A 24,637-nucleotide genomic window follows, 5' to 3' on the forward strand; every position below is an offset into this window, starting at 1 on the left:
AAACTTTCTTTGTGAACTGAAATACCTTTTAATCACGCCAAATATAACTTCAGAGGTTTCTGTCACCTCAAATGTCATGTAATTCATACACAGCCCAAGTGGTAGTGCTTTGCTGAAAGAAAGTATGGGTAGCTTTCTACATTTCTGGGTCTTATAAGTGTAGTGGTACTGTTGAAAATGAGGGTCTTGGAAGTTGCTTATTGAAGAACTCAATAGAATTGTCTTGAGTTTCTTCTCTTCCCACTTCATCTGTTCCCTTTGCAGTGTGTATCCTGTCCCATGGCTGGGCTGATGGAGCTGACAAGCAACATTTTGTACCATTTCTGTAGGCTGCGGTGTCAGAACAGCGGTCCTTGTGTAGTCCATGTGAGGTCGACTTGTAGCTTTCTGCTAAGCTAGGAAAACTGTGCTGGAAGAAACTTCCTTGCTGCTCCATTTCAGGAGTCTTCAGACAGGGCATGAGCTAGGATAGAAATTGCTGGTTGGTAGCTGATGTAGTGATCTCTTCAAATTCAGTTGCAGTCCATTTAAATGATTGAATAGCATCAGCGACAGGGTTAACGATGGCTCTATAGTTGCCTTGAATATAGAAGTTCACTCTTTAGTCAAAGTTACCTACTTCTGAATATGTCAAAAATGTTTCCTTGATTAACAGAAGGGGGAGATTAATTTGTCATTTGAAGATCTGATAAGCATAGTGTTGAGGGCTGGAAAGAAAGCAGTTCCCAGTTAACTGTGGTAATAATGATGGATTACGTTCGCAGCACAGGAAAATGATCTGTTGCCATTGATTTGGGCTGGAATTTTTTCTTGGGTCTCTCTTGGAAAAGAGCTGCTGGTGCAAGACAGGCACATAATTATTTTGCAATTCTTCAAAAGTCAAAGCCTTTCCACTGAAAGAGTTTTGCTTTCTTTGTTGCTTATTCCATAGATATTAACAACTCTCTTCATTGAAACTGTACAATATAGTGAAAAGAATTTTTCATTATTCATAAATAATGGCTGTTGGCCTGGAGAGCAGCCAGTGAAATAAGTGATATAATGGGGCCCTTGATTTTAAAAAGTTTTATTTGTATTTGAGCTCTGGCAGCAGCAGCCTTTTATTGAATGAAAGCTGTAATGCTCATAATACATTTTGCATGATGGAAGATCGGCTCCAAACCTACCATAAAACCATTGCTAAAGTGACAAAGTTAATCAAGCTCCTGATCATTTAGGTCTCCTCAGATTTGATTAAATTAATGAAAAATAGAGAAAACATAAATACAATCAATGTTGAGAGGGAAAAGCAGCATTATGGAAAACTTCAAGTTGTTTGTAAATAGATAAGGAATGACCTAAGATGACTGCATAAGCAAGTTATCATCAGAATAGGAGTAAGATATAAGCCATTTGAATCTGTTCAGCATTTTATTAATCTTCTGTGTTGCTGGAACTGTTTGTTCACGTGCATGAAGGATTAAAAAGTGCTGTCGTGGTTTAACCCCAGCCGGCACTAAGCACCACACAGACACTCGCTCACTCCCCCCGGTTGTGATGGGGGTGAGGATCAGAAGAGTAGAAGTGAGAAAACTCCTGGGCTGAGATAAAGGCAGTTTAATAAGTAAAGCAAAAGCCACACACGGAAGCAAAGCAAAACAAGGGATTTATTCACTGCTTCCCATCAGCAGGCAGGTGTTCAGCCATCCCCAGGAAAGCAGGGCTCCGTCACACATAAGGGTTACTTGGGAAGACAAACGCCATCACTCCAAATGTCCCCCCTTCCTTCTTCTTCCCCCCGCTTTATGTGCGAAGCATGGTGTCATACGGTGCAGAATATCCCTTTGGTCAGTTGGGGTCAGCTGTCCCAGCTGTGTCCCCTCCCAACTTCTTGTGCACCCCCAGTCTACTGGCTGGTGGGGTGGGGTGAGGAGCTGAAAAGACCTTGACTCTGTGTAAGCACTGCTCAGCAGTAAGGAAAACATCTCTATTTCCAGCACAAATCCAAACCATAGCCTCACACTAGCTACTATGGAGAACATTAACCCAGCCAAAACCAGCACAAGTGAACACTGAATATTTCAGCAGGGAGGCAGTAAAATTATGAAGCCACAATAAAAACTTTTGAAAAAAGTTATATGAGTTTTCTGGCATCTGCATTTTGTATGCTATCAATCCAAAACTGTTTCCTGAAGCAAAAATGTATTCTAGTAGTTGGTTTTTGGCAGTGGGAAAAAGTTGTGGAAGCTTGAGCAACATTAAAATAGTTGTTAATGAGTTGTAAAATCATGAATGGACAGAGGTACAAAATGTCATTACAGGAAAAGATGCAATATTTTGCAAAACTGAAAATTGATTTATTCCATTTTCTTCAGTTGCAGTTAGTGAATTTAAAATGACTTGGGGACACTTGGATGAGTAGAATAGAAATTATTTTGTTTAACTGATGTGACCTTTACTACCAGCCAATAGTCTACAGTATAAACAGACATCACAGCATGGTTTAGTACCACTGCCATAAATTGCCATTACCTGAGGTAGGGGCTTTGGTTTGATATCCCTCAACATACTTGTGCATTTTAACTCTGTTAAATCAGAGAAGGGTTTGGGAATGACCAAATAATGCATCTCTCATAGAGGCCACACTACTGTAGAACTTGAGCTCCTCAAGATGAAAGTTATAGCTGTACTTACTGGAGCTAGAACCAAGTGTGTACTCTTTCCCTAGGAGCAAAAGTTTGCCCAACAGTGCTCAGAGAATCCCGAGGTCAGCTATTTGGACAGGGGAAAGATAAGCTGTTGCAAATGTTCTTCAGATTTTCCTTTACGTTGCTCATAAGTGAAGTTTAGGTGCATATATGACCCCTCTCATTTTCAGGAGAGGTCAGAATGATTTGCCCAGAAAGTTCACACAAATTAAGGACACATTGTATTAATTTTGGATTGTATGGAAAGCAACCAAATTTTTCTCCTATTATTTCTTAAATAAAATTTTTCATGGAAGTTGGTACTTCAGCACAGCAGCTGTTCTCAGGTAGTGCAGAAGTGCACTTCCATCAACTTTTTTAGGCTTATATACTGAATAGTTCTGAAAGCCTGTAATTTCTTCTGTTTTTCTTGTAAACCTTTCTTTAAAAGCTATTGCTGGCAAATCCTCAAACTGTTCTTTGAAGTCTTATACAAAGTAGTAAATGTCTTTGATATGTAATAACAGGATTCAACATACGCATATACGCTTATATTAGCTAAGCTAAGAAGGATGCATCATCAGCAGAGCCCTGAGAGCATAAACCTCTTCATGGGGGGAAATTGTTACCCAAGTGCTTGATTTTGACAGATGCTGTGATCTGTAGTTTTGGATGATAACCACTCTCACTGAAATCAACAGGAATATCAATAGGAAGAGATGCAATATTGTGTAGGAGCTGCTTTTTGCTCTCCTAAATCAAGCTTGACTTAGGATGATGGAGATTTTATGGTTTCTGGATAGCTCTTTCTGTCATTGTGGTGGAGATAAACCAGCAAACAAGGGGCCTTATTTCCACTTCCAGGGAAATCGCTGTTCTCTGTACCTGTGCAAAATGAATATAGGAGATTTGGCTTTGTTAGCAGCGGCGGTTTTATACCTACTTTAGTCTGATTCTCCATAAGTGCAAATAACTTTGTATGTTTTTAGAGAAAGACTCCTTACTGGTTCATACCCAGTTTTCATAATATACAAAATTTGTTTGTTGTTATTCTTTGGCTAAAGGCAGCATTTGTTGAGAGATCAAGTCATTGGAATCATATAGCTACTATATTCAAGTAATGCTATCTTTACCATCAAGAGCTTGCCATTGAAAAGGAAACATTTTAAAATGCAGCTTTCTGACTAATTGTACACCTGTGTAGCCATCTGGACCAGTGGTATCAGCCTCAGTCCCCCTTGCAACTATCAGTGAGATTTTGAAGACATCTTCCATTCCAACATCATACATCACTGAATCTGCTTTTACAGCTTCTCGTTAATATTCATGAAACACGCTTTGCAGATTTGTATTGCAAAAAATCTTAATACCTACCACTGTGCACATCATTTGGAATGAATGATTTTCCAGCTTGAACATTACTAGCCTTGTTCCTATTAAAAAAAAAACCAACATATTTTATGTAAGCGGCTTGTTGGACAAATTGTTTAGATGATGAAAGTTTTTCCTGTAGGCATGTTTGTTGCCTATCTTAAATTTTTAAGGATTTGGTAATGTAAAGCAGTAGAAAGCTTTGCATCAAACAGACTCAACTCTTTGAGTTTATGTCTAATGACTGCCCCAGGAATAGAGACCAGGCTGTGGGAATTACATTCCAGTCAATGCATGACCCAAGCTGAAAGATTTGCCTATAAAACTTTGTTAAAGGAGTGACTTGAGATACGGTGTCTAGTTTTCAAGCGTGATCTGCCACTTGATAGTTTTGAAACCAATGATACTTGGGCTCCTAAAGACAGATTTAGTGATGTCATCTCTAGGCAGTATCATGTCTAGAAGATACCACCTGTAGCAATACCATCTCTAGAATTGCTCTGGGAAGCAACTCTGTTTTAAATATGAGTTTAAGTAGGTTATTATAATGATTCTTGTACATACTGCATATAGATCTTAACATATATATGCCTTTAAAACTCTGCGTCCTGATTTCCAGGGTGAATTTTGGAAATGAGCCATCATACTTCTGAAAATGCTTCCATAGCCTAGAGTTATTAAAATAATTATGATGATTAGCCAGGTTTGACTCCTTTATTTTGTCAGGTCTAAGTCATTGTCACTGCAAAATTCAATTTTCAATTAATGAATCTATTTGAAGAAAATTGCACAGAATTTAAAGGGGGAAAGCCAAAAGATTGTGGACAATTAACATGAAGCATTTGCAGCCAGACTGTAACAACCAGCCCTCAGATGGAGTTGAGCATGGAGGTAAGATTATGGGTGGGGTCTTGCAGGTCAAAACTTGAGCAAAGTGAAAGCCCTTGCCAGCAGTCAAGACCCTGGCAGTGATTGTGTGTCTGAACTTGAGAACCCTGCATAGCCCAGTATGCAGGCGGACAGCCAGGAGCCTAAGGAGCGAGTAGGAGCAATGGGGAAGAAAATCTTCCTAAAGATTGTTGATGTAAACCAACCAAAATTTTAACTGCAGGGTTAGCTGCAATTTCCTCTTTTAAGTGGATTGTTCCGCCACTGGTACAACGCTGACTGTCTATTTTGGTAAAATCTGAAACACTGTCTGCACTTCTGATGACCTGCTTAGCGTATATACAGGCACTTAATCAATAACACCTGGTAGTGCTTATTACAAATTCTACCAAATCCATTCAGAATCCAATGCAAATAATACTTTAGCCCATCTAGAATATTTCTGAATTTTGGACCGGGAATGGCTTGCTCTGATTCTCTCTGGAAGGTTCCATATGCCTTTGTAATAATTTCCATGTTTCTAGCATCGATCTTATTAATGCAATCGACTTGCCTGACAGCCTTTATGTCCTGAAGTCAAGATTTTCCTTTGTTATATACAGAGAGATGAGCAATCAGCAAATCCAGTGAAATCTGACAGTCAGTCTCATGTTAGGCTGTAAAATTTTTAGAGATGGAGTTATAAATATGCATTAGTAGCTTTCACAGATTTTTGGAAGATTTTGTTAGCTACTTCTCTTTTCTGATTTTACCTTGGAAGTGAACTAACTCTTTTCTATAACTGTATGGTTTTGGTCTAACAAATTAATGACAAGCAAAATGAAAAGAGGTTAGATTAAAGTTGCTTTGCCAGATGATTTGTAATTGGCTGCTTTTGTGACAGTGACAGATGAAGTATATGGGCTTTTTTGGATATGGTGTATGTTCTGTCAGTACGTGCAAACCCCACATTCAGAGAAAAGTTCATTCAGAGTGTTACAGGAGAGCTGCAAGGAGTAAAGAGTTAATTAACAGATAAAGAGCCAGCAGATGGTGGTTAAAAACAGCGCATAATATCTGGGTTCTGTGGGCCACAGGAAACTTGCTGGAGGTTGGGAGAGGGTTTCTTCTAGCAACAATTTACTTCTTTCAACAGGGAGACTTGTGTTAGGTAGTGATCAACAGGGAGCATGATAACATGCCTACTAAAGTTGAGAAGAAAAAATCTGTATGGGGAGAAAAGACAAAGCCTAAACGTTGCAGAGTTTTGATCCTTCTTTCTTCTCATCCTGAGGAGAGAACATAATGTTAAAAGCGAGGCTACTCCTACAGGTACATATAAGCAAACAAAAATGAAAGATCAAACAGTATTCATGGAAAAATACCAAACTCCAGTCTTTGAGCAGATGGACATGAAACGGGATGTGTTTACTGTTGAATATTCTTCAGATCACAGTGGGTGCTGTATGAAAAGGCAAACAAAACATGAGCAGACGTACTATTACACAGACCACCAGCAATTAGTTAGCAGCAAACAAAGGGATCCACACAAAGCTCTAGGAGCACTCCAGGAATATTTGCAAACCACAGAAATGTCACAAGAAAGATACTCAACCTGTGCAATCAAGGACCTGGATAAACACTAAAGGACTATTTAGCTAAGCTGTACCAAATGATTGGCTCCTGCAATTATCAAATCTTAAAAGATGAGTTAATTCCTGATAGATTAGTAATGAGAACAAAGGAGGAGATCAAATGAGTATTCAGAGAATCTATCCTAAGTCTATCAAGATCTCTAGACATTAACAAAACATTAGTGAGCAGGCTCATACTGAACACAGAGAATAAAAAGAACAGACAGATAATTCATCAAGTTAGGGAATTCATGAAAACAGATAGAAGAATTGAAACAGAACTAATGTAAAAATAGAAATGTACAATTAGTAGATAAAAGACAATAGAATACCTGTGGGTAGTGTGGAAAATAGCATGATAATGGAAAATAACCAGCATAGGGACTCTTGCTATAATGGCAGCAAAAGAAATCAAACTTACAGATGGGAAAATTGAAGGGAAAATGCATATTAGCAATTTAGTTTACCACAAACTGGACATCAGCCAACAGATACAGATGCTGGAGAATGTCATTTGGGATCAATCTAGCAGGTGGACAAACGTCAATGCTGTACGCAAAAAATACTAATAGGATGCAAGGATCTTTGTAGAACTGATGATTTAATATTGTATAGGATTTAATATTGTATAGATGTGGAAAGACAGTGGATTCCAAATTTTCTTACAGAGAGTTTAAGCCTATAGTGGGCAGACACATGAGGTGGCCAAATGAGAATTTAATTGTTAAGACCTGATTAGAAAAAGCTATAAGGAACAAAGAAATCTCTTGGCATGCAATTACTGAATGCATAAGAATTCCATAGATGGCCTCAGTTGCTATCCAGTGCCAGCACTTCTTGTCAAGATATACGTCTGTGGGGATATCTCTGCCTTCAGCATCACTGCAAGCAGCAGTAGTCAAGGAGGCAATAAGCAGAAAGGAGAAGCAGCACACAAAAGCTGGAAGCCAGTACAGTCAGCAAGGTCAGAGTTTCCCATGAACTACAACCTAGAAATCCTGTCAAGATCAAAATATTTCCTCTAAACAAAACAGTTGCTTGGAAGCAAGCTACAAACTACATGAGAAAATAAATCCTTTATCATATAACCTGTCAACCAATGGGTACATTTTTCATAACATCGCTAATACATTCAGTGACTACAAACAGAAACCAAAATTATCAACTGAACCAGGCACTCCAGTGAGATTTAATTAGGAGGACATAAAAGGAATCCATGGCAAAGATACCAGACTCTCCAACCACCACCAAAGTGCCAACTATAACACATTCTCTTATCATCAAAGGGAAGATTTTCCCAGATTATTGCATTAAAGTGCCTGCAGGTTATACACAAGGCTTTGTGTAATGTGAAGGCTTGAAAGTAGGACCCAAAAAAAACCCAGAAGAAAAAGACTTCAGTCAGAAATAAGAGTGACGAACTTAATCATATGAGAACCTTTATCATAATCAGTACATTTTTACCTGGTTTATGACAGCAAGATTTTAAGGGAGTATAATAAAATGCTGAATAAGTAAGCCATTTGTGATATTCATGCTTAATATTGCTTTTTTAGATAAAATGACAGAAGGTGTTTTGTGATAGAGAGCTTCCCAGTAACATATTATACAATATGTTAATATCCTTATGCAGCAGGTAATATGTAGGAATATGGAGAATGCTAACTGCAGGGAAGTGTTTGTCGGGCATGGAATAGAAAGAGGACAGAATTGCATGCCTTTTTGTACATGGGCACCGTCAAAATACTTCAAAATACACCATCAAAAATCTTCAAAGAATTTTAACAGCTCTGATGGGTCCTCAGACTTACTTGTTATTGACATTAGGGGGTCTACTAGTAAGAATTAATGTGTAAAATACTTGTGGTCAACCAGTTTGTATCTTGTCCCACTCTAGGGAGAAGGGAAAATGAAACCTTTCTCCTTGCCCTACTGCATATCCATATAAACTAGTTTTTCCCTAAATACATCATGAAGGGGGAAAAATGAAACATGAGAATTGTGTCGCTATGGGTAATAATACGTTTAGTCTGATGATACTACAGATACAAGTTCTAAAATGAAAAATATGTATCAAATCAATTTTCCCCTAGAAATTTTGCAGGCAAATTACAGGGAGGAACAGATGAAAGTCAAACATTTCAGTAATGAGAAATCAGAAATCGTAATATGTTAGCACTACATCAAGGGTATAACATGTAGGTTTGCATTCTGCAATTAGTGTTTTTGTATTTTTAGTCCTTTTAGAATGTTTCTTTCTATCCTGATCTACCTGCAGGATGTATTTCTGTAATACAGCGGCTTTCAGCTAGGTAGTCCACAAACCTCCTAAGGACTTTACGGGCTACTTTAAAGGAGCCTGGAAAAGGGAACCACAGGTAGTAAACCTGCTGCTAAAAGATTCTTATTGGTCTGAAAATCAAGAGACAGTTAAAAATCAGTGGTTTTATGGTTTTGCTGTTCTCTAGTAGCAAAGAAAAAATGACAAACGCACCGATTAATGGAAATTCAAGTTCTGTTTACATTTTGTCACTTCCATGATTATGCTAATGTCTCAAAATATTTATTTTTGCATCTCCTTTAAGTAACTTCAACATTAAGTTCTTTAAAGGCATTTTATATAAAGTAATATACGTTTAGTCAGGTTCAGTCAAACCCAGCATTATGTAATCTTTTTCACCACATAGGAATAAAGAGTCTCTTGATACTTGGCTGAACAAATTGTTATCAAAATAGTTTTATATCCCCTGCCTGTGGTAACGTTCTTCATTTACTACTTCTATTAAGTAAATTTAGAATGCCTCTATCAGTTTGAGTGAATCCAAAAGAGAAGACGTTTTCTTACATTTCAAAGTACTCTATCTCAACTCACAGTGCTTAGATTTTTTTCCCCAAACCTTTGAGGTTTTTGGTAGCGTCAGCTTAAAAAAATGAAACATACAACAAATCTAGATTTTTTAAAAAAATTTAGTATTGCTGAAGCATGTTTTCTTTTTTAATGTTCTCTGATAATAATGACTTTTCTGTCATACTTTCCTAGGGTTAGGATGTCAATAGAACAATTTTTGGGGCCATGTCTGTCAGTGATAAAGTCCATTGACCTGGTAACACATACAAAGATATTTTGAAATACTGAACATTTGTGTTCTTGCTCTCTTTTTAAAAACTAGGTTCTTTCAGCCTTTTTTTTTTTTTGCTTCCAGACCTAAAAACCATAAATACTGAGGTCAGTGGTTCAACTGTTGGTTGGTGTGAATGTTATATAAATCATTGTGAAATACATGACTAGTTTCTGACAGACTGCATTCTTGGGTTTTGCTGGCATGATAAAAATGTGATTGAAAAATTTGTGAAGTTTGCTTTAATCTCAGTGTTTAGCCTTTGGTTCTGTTATGGCACTGCTTTGCTCAGCATTTGGTTAGCCACTGTAGGTTTGCTGGGAGCAGAAGAGAGGAAAATTTGGGAGTCTTTATGACTTTTTGCTACCTTCTCCCACTAGCAACAATGATGACAGCTGGTTAACCCACTGTACTCAACTAAGGCTGTGCTCCTCCACCTGTCTTTGTGGTATACTCTATGAGGTCCCACAATATTCTTCATACTGCTGTCTGCTTCTTCCCATCATCCCACACAGCTGTTGATGTTACTGTTAACCATCTTCACAGAAAGACTGAGGAACAAGCACGTGCTCACCAGAATATCCTTACACTTCACTAAACGCATGTCCCATACAGAAAGCAGACATCAACATGTTGCAAAAAAACAATTTTTGTCTAGCAGTAAGTTTTATTCTAAAAAGCTTTGGAAAATTCTCAGTGGATTGTTTTTCTTACACAGCAGTATACTCTTGGGATCTAGCTAGTTCTGCAATTACTTTACACCTCTTCCTTCTGGAAAAAAAAATAAATAAATGGATTAGTGTAATATCGCTATGGTAAGACAAGTTGATTTCGTTCTTCTGCTGTTTAAGTGATTGGAAGTGTCAGATTTTTCTGACTTTAATCCTTTTTGATTAATTTCCCTATTTTATCCTTAAAGTAATATCTTTCTCTCCTATAAAACCGTTCCACAATAACCTGGAATATTTAGGGGCACTTTTCTGCTCTCAGTTATAAAACTGTAAATCCACAGTAATGCTACAGAGTTTCAAGGCTTTGCTTTCAATTTACACTGGAATAACTGAGAACAAGAAGGAGTTCTTGCTCTTACAGTTAAAGTAAAGGAAAAATAAAAAAGCTGTCCTTGAAACGTTATATAGTAGTAAAACTACAATCCCAGGGTAGCCGCAAATTATGCTGCCAGCCCTGCAGGTTTAGCCATGGATAGGAGTATGTGAGTAGATCCTCACAGTGTGAAGGTCTTGCTTAGAAGAAAGTTCTCTACAGATTGTAAGCATTTTACTGAAGGAATTAATATTTTTCCTCTTCCCTTCAGGCTGATTTCTTGTGAACTCAAAATTTCTCTATTTAGTACATCTATTGCTGTACCAAAGTGATTGCATGATGCACTAGTTCTGTATAGAAAGATGTAATAGGCAAATGCACTGCTTTTATAATATATATCTCTTTTGTTTTGTTTTAATTCTGAAACTTTGAAAGGTAGCATTTATGTTAAAATGATTGTCTAGATTCCCCATAGGGGAACACTATTCTCCCAAGATTTTGTTACACATGACAGAAGATTTTGGTGTTTGACTTGAGCAAGTATAAACCTTCTGGTGCAATGATTAATGTTACTTTTTTCACATGTACCCCCTTTGAAAATGTCAGCCATACACCAAGAATATAAACGTGCTGTTTTCAGTGGATGAATATTCCTGTTAGAAAAATTTCGTTCTTTGCTTATGGCTTTTGGAAGTCTCTGGACTTGTGTGTAAGTGGATACAGATACCATATTGCCCTTTAAGTTAGGGAGGTTGAGTGATAGTAATGTCAAGAAACATTAAGTTTCTTTGCTTTAAATTTATAAGTTCAGTTGTCTCAATCCACAAATAACTTCAATTTCTGAGGCTGTGAGACCAGTTCATCATCTTTATGGATCTTAAAGTTAGCCAAAACAATAAAAGCAAGTTCCACAAGGAAGCTCATTTGCTGCCAAATAATAGTAGCCTTTAATTCCCTTCTAGAATCTGACAGCAATACTCCTTGGAGAACAGAATTGAAAAGCAACAGGTAACAGCCTCCCATTTCAACCCTCACTTTCAGCATTATCTGCAGAATATTGCAGAATATTGTTTAAATTTTTAAACCCATCATTAGTCCATATCTTTAGGCATCTTCAGATATTTCTCTCCAGCATTCTTCCCCCAACCTGTCACTTTGATTAAATAATTTAGGAAGAATGTAGTAATAAAAATGATTCCTCAGAACCATATGAAATGGGTTCTTTTTTACATGTGTAAGTTGAAATTGGAGTTTTCCACTGAGTCTCACTGTTGGCATAAAAGCTTTGTCAAAAATATTAATGTTAATTGAAATGTTTTCAGATTATCTTGTGCGTTAAAGTGAAAAAACACTTTTGTTATTTACTTTTAAGCACTGTTTAAAAAGTATTTCTGCTATAATAGGAAAACAATAAAATTCAAAGCAATGTTTGGGAAAGCAACCAAGAAAAATCCTTGAGTTAAGAAAACCCTTCTTGCTGTAAGACTATGACACAGAACAGGGCCTGTTTTTCTCTTGGTTTCAAATACTCCTGAAACAGAAAGCTTAGCCTGACATCAGTAGCAGTTTTTCCTGAAAATGGATTGCATTGTCAGGTCCCAAAGCCTTAATTTCACCTGGTGATTCATCAAGGCTTTCAGCAAAATGTTCTAGCTGGAGCCCAAATAGTAATCTGTCTGGTGACTTTTAAATGTACATAGATGTGTGTGAAGTTTATCAAACATTGCTAAGACAACTAGAAAGAAATCTGATAGCAACACTCAGCTTCTCTTCAAACTTAGGTAATAAGTAGAATGGAATGAATTTTCATTAGAGATAATGCAGTTGTTAAGAATAAGTCAGCTATAAAAAACTAGCTGTAATCAGTTCTTGGAATAACACCAACCAGGTCTGGGAGAGCTGACTTTCACCCTACTGCAGAAAGCAATCAACATTCAATTAGTCAAGTGTTTGGATTAGTTGATTAAGAAACATCCAGGTACTGAATATGTATGAGATTCTTAAATCAACATACTCAGATCAGTAGATGAATTTTTTCATGCAATCACTTGTTCAGCAAGTTTAATGGTTTACAATTAATGAATATTCATTCATACATTCATTTATAGATTAAATCTCCAGTTCTGTTCCTTGGACCTTAAGTAGGAGGTGGCTGTTGATGACCAGCCAGCCAGTCTGTGATAACAAGCAGTGTGTGATTTATTATTTTTTATTTTTTTCCCTTCTTGTCTCCAACATGTTCCAATACAATCATTTTAATCTGTGAGGATTTTACAATCTCTTTTTTAGTAAAGCGGTGCCTAAAGAGGAACTCAGATTTAGGAAAAGGTCTTGAATGTTATCCAAGACGTTGTTTTTTCATAGGTACATGTGTTTTCTTCAAAAATCAAAGGCGTCCTGGGTATGTGGAATGCAGAAATTTCTGTCATAGTTCATGCTTTCTAGGTGATTTGTGTAGTTTATTAACACCTTGGGTAGTGTCAGAACTCTTCCTGAAAATGTAGATAAAGGGAAGACCATCTACCCAGCTCTGCTTTTTGGGCTGCAAACACCTAGAGCATTCAGATACTTGGGTCTAACCACGTTCAGTCCTGATGTGCATAAGGTGGCAGGGAAGTGGACTGCACAGCTACGGCACATAGAAATACATACACAACAAGTGATGGGAGGGGGATAGTGCCCATTCGTTTGCCTTTCCTTCTTCTCATCTTCCCTGCTCCTCCTCACCCAAAATGTTTGCACTCACAACAAAAGCAGCTAACTCTTCTAAAATCTCCTGACATCAGGAAACATGTTGCAATCCAGTCTAAGCTCTAAGAAGCCTAATTGTGCCAGCTTTTTGAAAAAGTTGACCTTGAGGATTATTTGTCCAGTGTTGAGTGAAAGAGCTGTCTGGTACTTACCAAGGCACTTCTTTGTAGTGCACTTTCTTAATCTGTAAAATGGGATTAATTATATCTTCCATATACCAGAGTTAGAAAGGTTTTAATGCGTTCTACTGCACTTCAAAACCATAAACTACTCCCTAAGTGTAAGCTCTGTTACTATGTCATGGTAAGCCCTTACTTCTGCTTCCATCACACAGATTCTAACTGTATCTCAATGAATTAAACCTTCTGGTCCTCCTTTCAATCATCTCATCTAGCTGGGGCTTTATACTACCACAATCAATCATTGGGGGTTTGAGGGATAACATTACCTAGCTATCAAGATCAAATTTTAACACAGATTAATTTCAAATGATAAAATCTGAAATTGGCAGTAGGTTTTGGATAAGGTCCTGGTACAGCTGTCTGGGAAGTTTTTTCAATAAAGCTAAGTGTATTAACAAGGGAAATATTAAAATCCCTATAAAAGGAAATATAAATACTATAACATTACGGTTTTTGTAAACAAATATTACAGCGAGAGTACTTAAAGTTAATTCAGAAACAGCAGGGAACCTCATTAATGTTATATAATGCAGATAAGTATGTCTGACTTCACAGCAAACTTCTTTTGGGTGCATTTATGAGGATGTTAGTGGTGTTTCAATTTTTAGTTTCAAATATTCATTATCATTATTGGCTTCCAAGAAATTATTAGTATTCCATTGGTTCCTATTTTGTTGTCTTGTTCATTAAATTTTGAACACCTGTAACACGCTTGTCAAGCAGAACTGTCCTTTGTACACCTAAGTGACAAGCTGACAAAAGAGTTACATGATGATGTAAGTCCTGACTGCAATGCAAGAAAACCCCAGAGGAGGGGAAAAAAAGCAATCCCATGTTAGCAATTGTAATAGATACAACTCCAGTGAGGTTCCAAAGATTTTGAGATTTACCAAAGAAGCCAATTTGACAGAGAGATTTGTCAAGGAGGGAATAGATTTTTCATTGAAAAAGTGACAGAAACAAATTGACAGTTGTGTTTTAAGTTGTTGGGGTTTGCCATCTTATATATAGGAGAAACTTAACAAAGTCAGAATGTTTTGTTTCAACATTTTTAAAATTAAGTGTTCCATTTGCTTATTTGAAACATTTTTCCCACTATGTACCAACCTTATTATGTAGTAATAATAATAGTGTTATGTATATATATAAAAGCAATAGTTAAATAATAAACAAAAACAACCAACAAAAACTGAAACCTGGAAGCACAGTATCATTTGGGGACAAACAAAATTTCTGGCTATGTTGTATGTTTTAATTTATACTGAAAGGATTAAGTTACTGATAGCTACTCACAGGATTAGTGGATTAATTAGCTGCTTTTGAAAAAGAACTATATTATGGTCTACATAACTCATTACAGTAGCAGCTTTGATTAAAAAACTCTTGGTTTACTGAATAGTTAAGGGTGAACAAATTCTTTTCAGTAAGATTCATGAAGAAAACACCACCACATAGTCCTGTACATCTTGGTATTCTTTGTAAAAAATATTTACAAGTTTCCAACTTGAGTCACGTATCTATGTCCCCTTTAATGTTTGATGAGTAAATGTTATTCGTTATTGTTCTTAAAAAATTTTTCTCATGCTTTGAGGAGAGCTTTGATGAGTTGCAGTAGAGTCTCTGTCCACAAACTGCTAAAGCACTGAAGGTCTTCTGCAACCTTATGAGCAAATCAGGGGACCGATCCCTGAACTGATGAAGAAGGCATAACAGCTCCACTGTTATTTGCTTTACTTTATAGTAGATTCAATTATTTTCTGAATTTTTTTTTATTTTTAGGTTGAAAGAACACCAAGTTCATGTAATATATAAGAGAAAGAGAATTTCTCTAGATTACTTGTTTTATTGTATAGTAGACAGTGACTGCAATGTAAGATCATACATCCAGTTAGTTACTTGTGTGTTTTACTAAAATGTTTTTCTGACACTTATAGCAAGAGAAACTGAACCTGGGAAAACATTTTTGTCTTTTTTTTCTGCCAGAGGGAATGTCAGCTGCACTACAGAAAGAAGTAAATAGAGTAGCCGCAGGGAGAAAGACATCTCTAAAATTCACTTGGAAGTTTAGCTTTGGCACATGAGGGTAAGAGGAGCATGCAACAGGGCATTTGGAACAAAAGACAATTAAAAGGGACATCTTTGATAAGCAGAATTTGAATTTCCTGTGGAAGTGCCCAGCATAATGGAAGCATAGAGACAAAAGAAAAGATTAAATAAATTCAGTGGAAATATTTTATTGGTTTTGTTGAATTGTGTCGGACTTTAACTTGGAATCAGAGTTTTTCATCTCTAAACTCTTCACTGGCTAGTTACAGTGTCTGAAAGGCCTGAATGACTATTAAAATTAATGAACTTGAAAGTATTCCTGAGGAAAGAAATTAACTGTGGGATTTTTGCTTGCTTTAAGAAAAAAAGTTCGTAGCAAATTTTGGTACAACTAGGTGAACAAACATCAAAAAGCATCAACTTCCCTTAGCTTAAAAATTTTAAATTCAGTATTTCAAAAAATAATGTTTAGATGATAAATGTTTACTCCAAAAGCCACACGGAATGAATTGAACCTTTTTGTCCCCACTGCGCTTTGTCAGGTAGCTGTGATTTGTGGCATTTGTTTAAGCTACAAAATTCATAAAGATGTGCAGCTCAGATATTTATCTGAACACAGCCACTTAGTCAAAGAGATCTACAAAGCAAGGAAGCTCAGAACTGAAAAAGTTGGAGGCCTTCTGGTATTCAGCTTCCTGAAATCTTTGAATTATGGATAATTCCTTCATCAGGAAGGATGGCATTTTGCTGCCTCCTGTTTATCGTCTTAATGGTATTTTAAGTTATCTTAGCATCTAATGAAAAGAGGAGATTTGATTTAGAGAAGAATATGAGTCACAGTGCTGAGCGTGAGCAGTATCACAGTTCGCTCGGGCTCTCCAGAGATGGAAAATTAAACAAGTTTGGCCCATTGAGCAGAGCCCAGAGGGAGGAGAGCAGGTGTTGCAGGAGCTGGGAAACTGTCTGGAATAAAGGAGAGCCCCATGAGATCGATACGATGCAGCAGAATCCCTGAGGGCTTGTGCCCTGTGTGTTTGAATTTTAAGATGTTGTTCTATGGTCATGAAAGGAAAAAAGAAATATTTTTGCATGTTCCAGAGGAGTATTCAAGTGATGGAGGTGCTCAGGCAAGTGAATATACATTTTCAAAATATGTGCATTTGGTGATGACCCTGTATAGTTTCAGTTTACATATTTATCCACCCATTCAGTGTTGTCCAGGCATGACCGGATAACAATATAACTTCTCAAGCAGCTCATACAAATCGATTTTCTGTTTTAAATGTATTCCATGCTATTGTGTTGGGTACATAACATACCATTCATTTCTACAAGGGAATTCATTTGCTTCACTAGGCACTTGCAAAGCAGAATACCATCACTGGAGGATGAACGGAGATGAATTCATACAGGATTTTAGCACAGGCTATGGGCCCAGTACTGACAGCACATTGGTGCTGGTGATTTCAAAGATACCAGTTCATCGAGATCATGATTCATTTAACAATTAATTAGTGTGAAAAAAATAACAATAAAAACAACTGAAAGTAAAGCATACATCTCAGAGGCAGATTTCAATTGTGGACTTCCAGTGTGTTAGTGATAAAATGAAGTTATCTTCGGGGAATTAGGATGCTGATGGAGAGGAAAATGTGTGATCATTTGTAAGGCAGCAGCCTTCTCAAGACTTATGTAGTGGTTTCCTTATTCCTCTAGAACAGAATTAGTTTGTCCTGTCAAACACAAATCAATGTCTGTCTTTTATAGACGTTTTGTGATTCTCCTATGCAATCATAACTTGAAGCGTAAGTTGAATTTCACAGGACATAGCACTAAGTTACTGTAGAAATAAGTGGTATTTCTAAAGAAACCCAACGTGAATCAATAGGAAAAAAAAAGTCAAAACTCCCATAGAATATATGTACTTAGAAAAAATAAATTGTTTTAAAAGCCCTTCATTTGTTTTTATTACGATATAAATGGTGTATTATAGAATAGTGTAAAATAGAATTACATGAAATATAATTATTTTTGTAAGCAATTTATTTGTAAATGAATTAATTTTATTATGCATTGAAACACATTTGTGTTGAGTATTATTGAAATCTGTTTCTGCAGAACATTCCTATTTCAGAGAAATTAAACTCCCCATTGATACTTTATAATTAGTTTTAATTGCAATTGGTGTAGGTTTTCTGTAGCTTTCAGAGAAATTGTGTTCCAATCCATGACTGGAACAGCTAGATGCCCTCACCAAATAATCAGTTATAATGAAAAAATGAGGGTCAAATGTGGTGGAAATTGATAGATTTAGCCTCTGCCTCTCATTTAGCCTCTGCCTCTCATATGCCTAATATGAGAAATGTACTTCTTTGGGATTAAGATTGGAAACCATTGCCTAAAATGCAGCCTATGTGCAAGCCTGTTCAGGAGCTTACCTGTACGACTGGGTGGGTTCAAATGCAGAGGTTATTGGTTTTGATAGAAGAATGCATGTGTGAGGTCAAAAACATCTGGGATGTTGTACATACAACACGAAGTACAGCAGAAGGTGAGCAGTAGCCAAGAAATGCTGATACTATGGCCTGTAGAAGGAGCAGAGAGCTTTTAGAATAGAGTGCTGGCTGAGAAAGGAATTTAACAATTTTGGGCAAGGAAACTATCATCTGTTGTTTGACAAATTTTGTCTTTCAAGAAAATAAGACTATTTGCCTTTTTTTTTTTTTAATAAGGCTTTCATCAGAGGCATATCTGACTGTCCTGCTCCTAACGGAGAGAAACCTGCAATAACTCAAATTTTGGCTATTAACTCTTTCAGCTTATTAAAATATGATGATTTTATGGTGTCTGTCGCTGTAATATATATGAATCCTTCACAGTCTATCATACTCTTTCACTAAATAGTTTTGAAGTAGGCAAGAATGGTAATAGAACCTGTGCAGAAGTCAGGTTCAGTTACCATAGCTATAGGTCTGAAGCTTCCTCAGGGTGGAACCCAGGTTTCAGGGGCCACAGTCCAGTGCCTCAGACACAAGATCCCCCTTCCTTCCCTTACCAGCTTTTCCACAACAGATTATTGCTGTTTTGAAAAAGGAAAAAAAAAAACCAACACACCACCACAAAACACTACCTGTAGAAAAGAAATTGAAGATGTGTTATTTTTTATTGACTATTCTTTCAGTTTGTAAAGCATTTTTAAGTTACTCTCCATTGCAATTTTATCCTGTTAGTGCCACTTGAGTTACATTACTATTCTATACTAAGTGCATTGTCAATAAACAAATCAAGAAAATATGAATAACTTTGGGAGATGGGTGAAGGACATTGTGATTTTACTTATTGTACCTCCACCTATTCAAGTGTCTTTGTTTCCTAGTTACCATTCATATTTTCTTTCATTCTCTGCTGAATATGAGCAGAATTTACATTTGCTGCTTAAACAGCTGTGTTGGCAAGATCCTTTTGGGGCCAATTTTGCGGTATTTTCATGATTGTACTATCCGGACCACACACATCCCTGGTGTAAGGGTATAGTTTGCAGTGGGCCTTAACATGACATTTTGAGTTCAGTGGAAGCTGTGCATGAATAAAAAATGCAGGACTGGGCATATTTTAGACTATGTTTTCAGAAAAACTCTGCTCTGATTTAAATACCAGTATAATTGGTCATTGTTCCAGTTGGGACACTTTACATATATGAAGTGTGTACAGAACCTTTTGGCAGGACTGAAGTCTGTGTTTGAATTGGAAAAAGATCAGTCTGCTTTAAAGAATGTTATGTTAATTAGGAATATACTGCAAATAGTTGTTACATATGTGGGTAATCTCTGGAGGCAAATTATTCCAGCCCCATGGCATTGTGTAAACTTTTGTCAGGGGATGGGATGCCATAAGCCAAAAAAACATTACATCCTTTACTGCATTGATAACTTCTCTTAGTAAAACCTTTCCTTAAGTCTTTTATCTTATTCTGCCTCCCTTGGTCTCTTTTTCTTTCTCTTTGCCTCCCATCTTCTCTCCCTTTCTCCTTTGCATCTGAATGGTACTTGTATAGCATTGAACACCATAATTTCCTAGGTAATGGTACGTTATCGCTGTGTTTCAGCATCAACAGCAACAGGGGTTGGAAAAGAGTTTTAGGATCTTCCTCTTCATCTGTTCTGTTAATGCAATGGCTCCCACTGTGCTTAGAGCCAGATTTTGCATGTGCAGGAAAAGGTGCCCCTTTATGAAGCTGAGCTGAATCCCTTGCAGGCAGTACAGTTCCAGGCAGACCTTTCCAATGTTCTTCTGCCCTTGCAGAAGAACTACACCTGCTCACCTGCCGTAGGGTTCTCTGCATGAGTGGAGGACAAGGGCAGGGGTGGCTCTCGCTGGGTATAATATGAGTGATTTGCTGTATCCTTTTCCTGCCCTGATTGGGCAGCCGTCATTGCCTTGCTGGCGCAGAGTCATGTTTTCTATATCCCCAGAAATCTCCGTAAAAAAGATTGATTTGTCATTTCACTCAAGGTTTGTAATACGCCACTCTCCAGGCATCTGTTTTCATAACTACACTCAGAAATAGCTTCTACTAAGATATTTAATGAAATTCAGTGAGCTTTTTAAAAAATTACAACAAACACAAGCCACAACCCTTGGTTATTTGTGAAATACATTGTAGCTAAGTGAGTTGGATATGACAGCCATGCCAATAATACAACACAGTGCTACAGTAGATATGGAGACAGAAGAGCTTGGGGATGATACCTTGGGACAGATCCTTGAACTCCTCTCTGTAAGCAGTCAAGGATATATGTATCATTTCCAGGCTTTCAGACATTGTCATTTGCAGGAGCATGCAAAGGTTAAAGGGCTATAGCTGCAGTAGTAGCAGCTAGGCCAATATTGTAAGTTATAATAATTAATACATTTTTATAGGCTTTGATTCTGCAAAGTACTGCGTATCTTCTTGGGGATGCAAAGTGCCCTTAACTCCCACTGGCACTGGTAAAGAGTTGAGACTTGTTTAGCCCTCCTCTGCTCCCTTCACAAGAGCCCTTAGAGCTCTTTTGTTGCTACTCTCAGTCAAAGCATATAGTTGAGACTTTTTATATTCATCAGTGTGATCAAACCCAGTGTCTGCTGGCATTACAGAATAGCACTCAATAGCACTCTCAAGCACTGCCTGTGGTTTTGCAAGTGCCAATTACTACAGCATTCCTTTGTTGTAGGTATCTTTTCCTCTTGTTCCTGAAATGGTATTAACCCACCCACTCCAATTTCATGAATTAAAAAGGGAGACACAATCAATTAAAGTAATTGAGACCATCATTTTGTCATCTTTCAATAGGGCAAAGCCTGTGGCCTTTGCTGTAGGTACTTGGGTAGTCTGGTACTGTCAAACATTACATCCTTCTAGAGCTGGTTTGTCACATCACACAAGAGAGAGACCGTTCTCCAGCGACGGGGAGCAAGAACATTCAAAATAGCTATGGAGTGGAACAAGTATGTAATCCATTCTACCTCAGAAAGGCATGGGGAGCAAAAGATGGTGTAAGTCACCAAAAGCAGAGATGGTCACGTGCTGTACATGTGCATGTGTTAGTATATAGAAGTATGTATTTACAGTCATTTTTGTTTGAAATTTCTCAGTGCTTTTAATCTTTACACTTCTTAAGTTTCGTAAGTGAACAAAGGAATGTCATCTTGGGCACTAATTATCGCTGAATTTCTCACTAGTATTTGATGAAGCTGTGCTAGCTGTGTGTCAAGAAATTTAACCCTGCTTCATATCTACATGGTTGTTGGCAGCTTTGGGCCCTTATAAATGCTTTAAATCTGCAGAATTACTGTCATCGCTTTTCTTACCAAGAAACCAATTTGGGAAGAGAGTTAATCATGCATCCAATAAATTTATGGTACTTGACATGCGTGGTGGATGAAGAGTCATTGCTGTGCACCTACAGTACAGGGAAGCAACAGGTCAAGTGGTGATGACAGACATTAAATAGTTTAGGGCCATGAGACCATTACTTAATTTCAAGATTTTAACAGTAGGTTCTTTTCCTCCTTTATACTGAAATTTGCCTCAGGTACCAGCTTTTCAGCTGGATTTACTGTGGATGTACTGTGGATTTACAAAAACAAACCCCTCATCCTGAGCCTCTGGTATAATCTGTGCACAAGCATGTAAGGAGCTTGTGGGAGACAGCAACTGGCATTTTAAGATTCTGGTTAGACAACAGTCTTGTCTTATGTGTATACCCAAATGGAGGCTGAAGCATCAACTCATTTCTAATTCTTCTCGACTCATTTCTCATTCTTCCCAGTGTCTCAGAAATGTGTGAAACACATCCTGTTTGCTCTTCTGTTGCAGTAAAGATTGGAGAAATTATCTCCCAGCTAGTCACATGAGTTGCAAAAACTTTTGAGCTCTTTCCTTCATCTCTCTAAGGCAGAGTAGGAATTGAGGGGGGAGAGAGCTTGCGGTCAACAACCTGATAAGACTCTAAAGAGTGAACAGGCAGCTACCCAACCATGATAGTTTTATATTATCATACATTATTTGTAGCTGTGAGAACTCATTCAGTTGCAAAGACCCTTCACAGGTTCTGTATTTGCATGTGAGTTTTGCTGAGTATTGGGGGATTCTGTTTAAAGCTCCCAAGTTTTTTTTTTCATTTTCTGTTGGGTAGATGGTGGCTCTGTTTAGAAAATGCTTTGTGAGAGAAGGGTTAGAATAATGCTGACTGTATTTGTCCCCTCCTTTTCTACCAGGGGTTACAATCATTTTTCTTTGCCATTTTTAACTATCTTGATTTATATACCTATATTTTTTAAATTAGATATTCTTTAAGGGTTTGGGAATAAGATGGGCAAATTACTGGGAAGGAAGTAGTTTTTTCTCATGTCACCAACAAGCTAACCCAGAAGCAGCAATGTAAAACAACAAAAAAAGTATTATAGCAGTATCCTGTATTAAAGACTCTGGCAGCCTAAGGGGAGGGGGTTATTTGTTTTGAGGTTTGTTTTGTGGCATGATTTACTGATTAGCAAACTCGATGTTAATTCATGTTACTGAGCTCTAGTTTATCTCAAATCCTACACTAACTAAAGCATCTTTCTTATAGCTATGTATCTGATTTTTAGCATGTCTACATCTTCACACTAAGATTCTATTACCTTTTTTTTTTTACTTAAGAAATATTGGGTATATCTTGTAAACCACTAAGGGTAAACAAGTGATACAATACACTGCTTTCGACTATGATCTGTAGTAGTTGCTGAGGTTGTCAAGTTTCAGTTATGTTTAGGTAAATTAAAGTTAAGGCATATCTTATTCATGTTTAAAATACATCAAATGCATTGCCCAAGCATTCAAGTCATTGAACTGTTCACATTAACTGTATTTATTCCTTTTATAAATATTACTCAGAGGTTAGATAAGTAGCAATATTGTACTCTAATGAGCATATGTATGCTGCAGTGCATTTCAGAGAGATTTAGTTCAGTGATTACGTTTCCTTGATCTGCCAATCTGCACATCAAAAGAAGCTATTTTGTTTAAACACTCAGTCTACCTACATTAACTTCACTTGAATAGGTGAAAGCCCCCCACATGTCAGTATGTTTTAAAACTATTTGGGGATTATATTTAAGCCACTGTAACACTACTTGGCTCTAAAGGTACATCAGCATCTGTTGTAGCATAACATCTGCAGATGAAAGGCAGAGAAGATAAAAGCCAAAGAGAATGTTATTAATTGACTGTGGATATCTAATGGGCCCCACTTCCAGTCCACTCTCTCGAAAATAACTGGCATGCAGAATAGGCTACAGATGGATTGACTGCAGCACACATATGGCTGCAAATAACCAATGCACGTGTCTTGGGTTTTTACTTGTTGGATGACTGGCTTGTGGGAATGGAATGACTCACAGTTGTGACACAGAAACATAAAGAGATCTGGTGCACTGGCGCATCTGCAGTAATAACTCAGTTTTAGGCCCAGATGGGAGTTACTAGTTGCTGGCCTTAGCTGAACATTGCAAGAGATAGGGGTTCTTTTCCCATTTCATGTATGTTTGATGCCAGAGTGGACTGTTGACCTCTTACTGGGGTCTCCAGTTGTTCTTATAAATAATGATGTGCCCAGTGACACCTGTTACTTGTTATTTTTTTATTGTTTCACTGTCTCTGCAAGGTTCAGTTTCACCCTTTGAATAAGTCAGCCACCTGGCACAGCTTATTTCGTTTTTAAGTCAGCAGAGGTCTATTACATATCTGTCTGGAAAAAAAACAACACAGGAAAATAGGAATTTCTTTTTTAAATTACACGAACTAATCCAACATCCCCTTTCTCACAGTGGCTTGAGGCAGATGCATCAGAAGAAAATGTGTTAAAATCGTGCAATAAGCAAGTAGGCAGGAATTTGCTACATACACCTTTGAAGGCCACCTCAAAGCAACCTTCAGAACCAGAGAAATTCCCTACAGCTGCAGACAGCAGGGCCAGCAGGAATGCTACAGAGAAAACAGGACCTTCTGTAGCCAAAGCACACATGGATTCTTAATATGCCAGTAAGTGGTTTGGGATGCCAGTAGGCACCATGTGTAGAGAGAGCAAGTGAACCAGAAAGCAAGGCATGCACAGCTACCATCATAATCATCCATCACAGCTGCACAGGTCTTCCCATTAGGTCTTCTGATCTTTTGCAGATATAGGCTTAAGCCTTGAAATACTTAAGCTTTAAAATCCTTTGTGTGATTAATTATGATAGCTCTAGGTGTTTTTGCTGTCTGCGTAAATGTCCAGTTCTTTGGGGACCTCGTTAAGTTATTAGCTTCATCACTTTCCAGTGTCAGTGATCCTGCAGTTCTGTTCAAGATGGGTCAGCATGAAAAAAAAAGTACTTATTTTGCACTTTTACCTGTTGATTTCCATACAGCAGCCAAAGTTTTGAATTCTGAGAAA

General features: G+C 37.4%; 1 protein-coding gene across 2 annotated transcripts in view; it reads left to right on the forward strand.

Annotated features, from left to right (window-relative positions):
* The window catches only part of SPOCK1 (SPARC (osteonectin), cwcv and kazal like domains proteoglycan 1), a 330,703-nt gene that overhangs the window by 139,788 nt on the left and 166,278 nt on the right, over positions 1-24,637 (forward strand). The gene's annotated exons all lie outside the window — the stretch shown is intronic.

This window comes from Nipponia nippon, unplaced genomic scaffold (assembly GCF_047370975.1).
Source record: "Nipponia nippon isolate SJK-2023a ecotype South Korea unplaced genomic scaffold, ASM4737097v1 scaffold_17, whole genome shotgun sequence".
NCBI lineage: Eukaryota > Metazoa > Chordata > Aves > Pelecaniformes > Threskiornithidae > Nipponia > Nipponia nippon.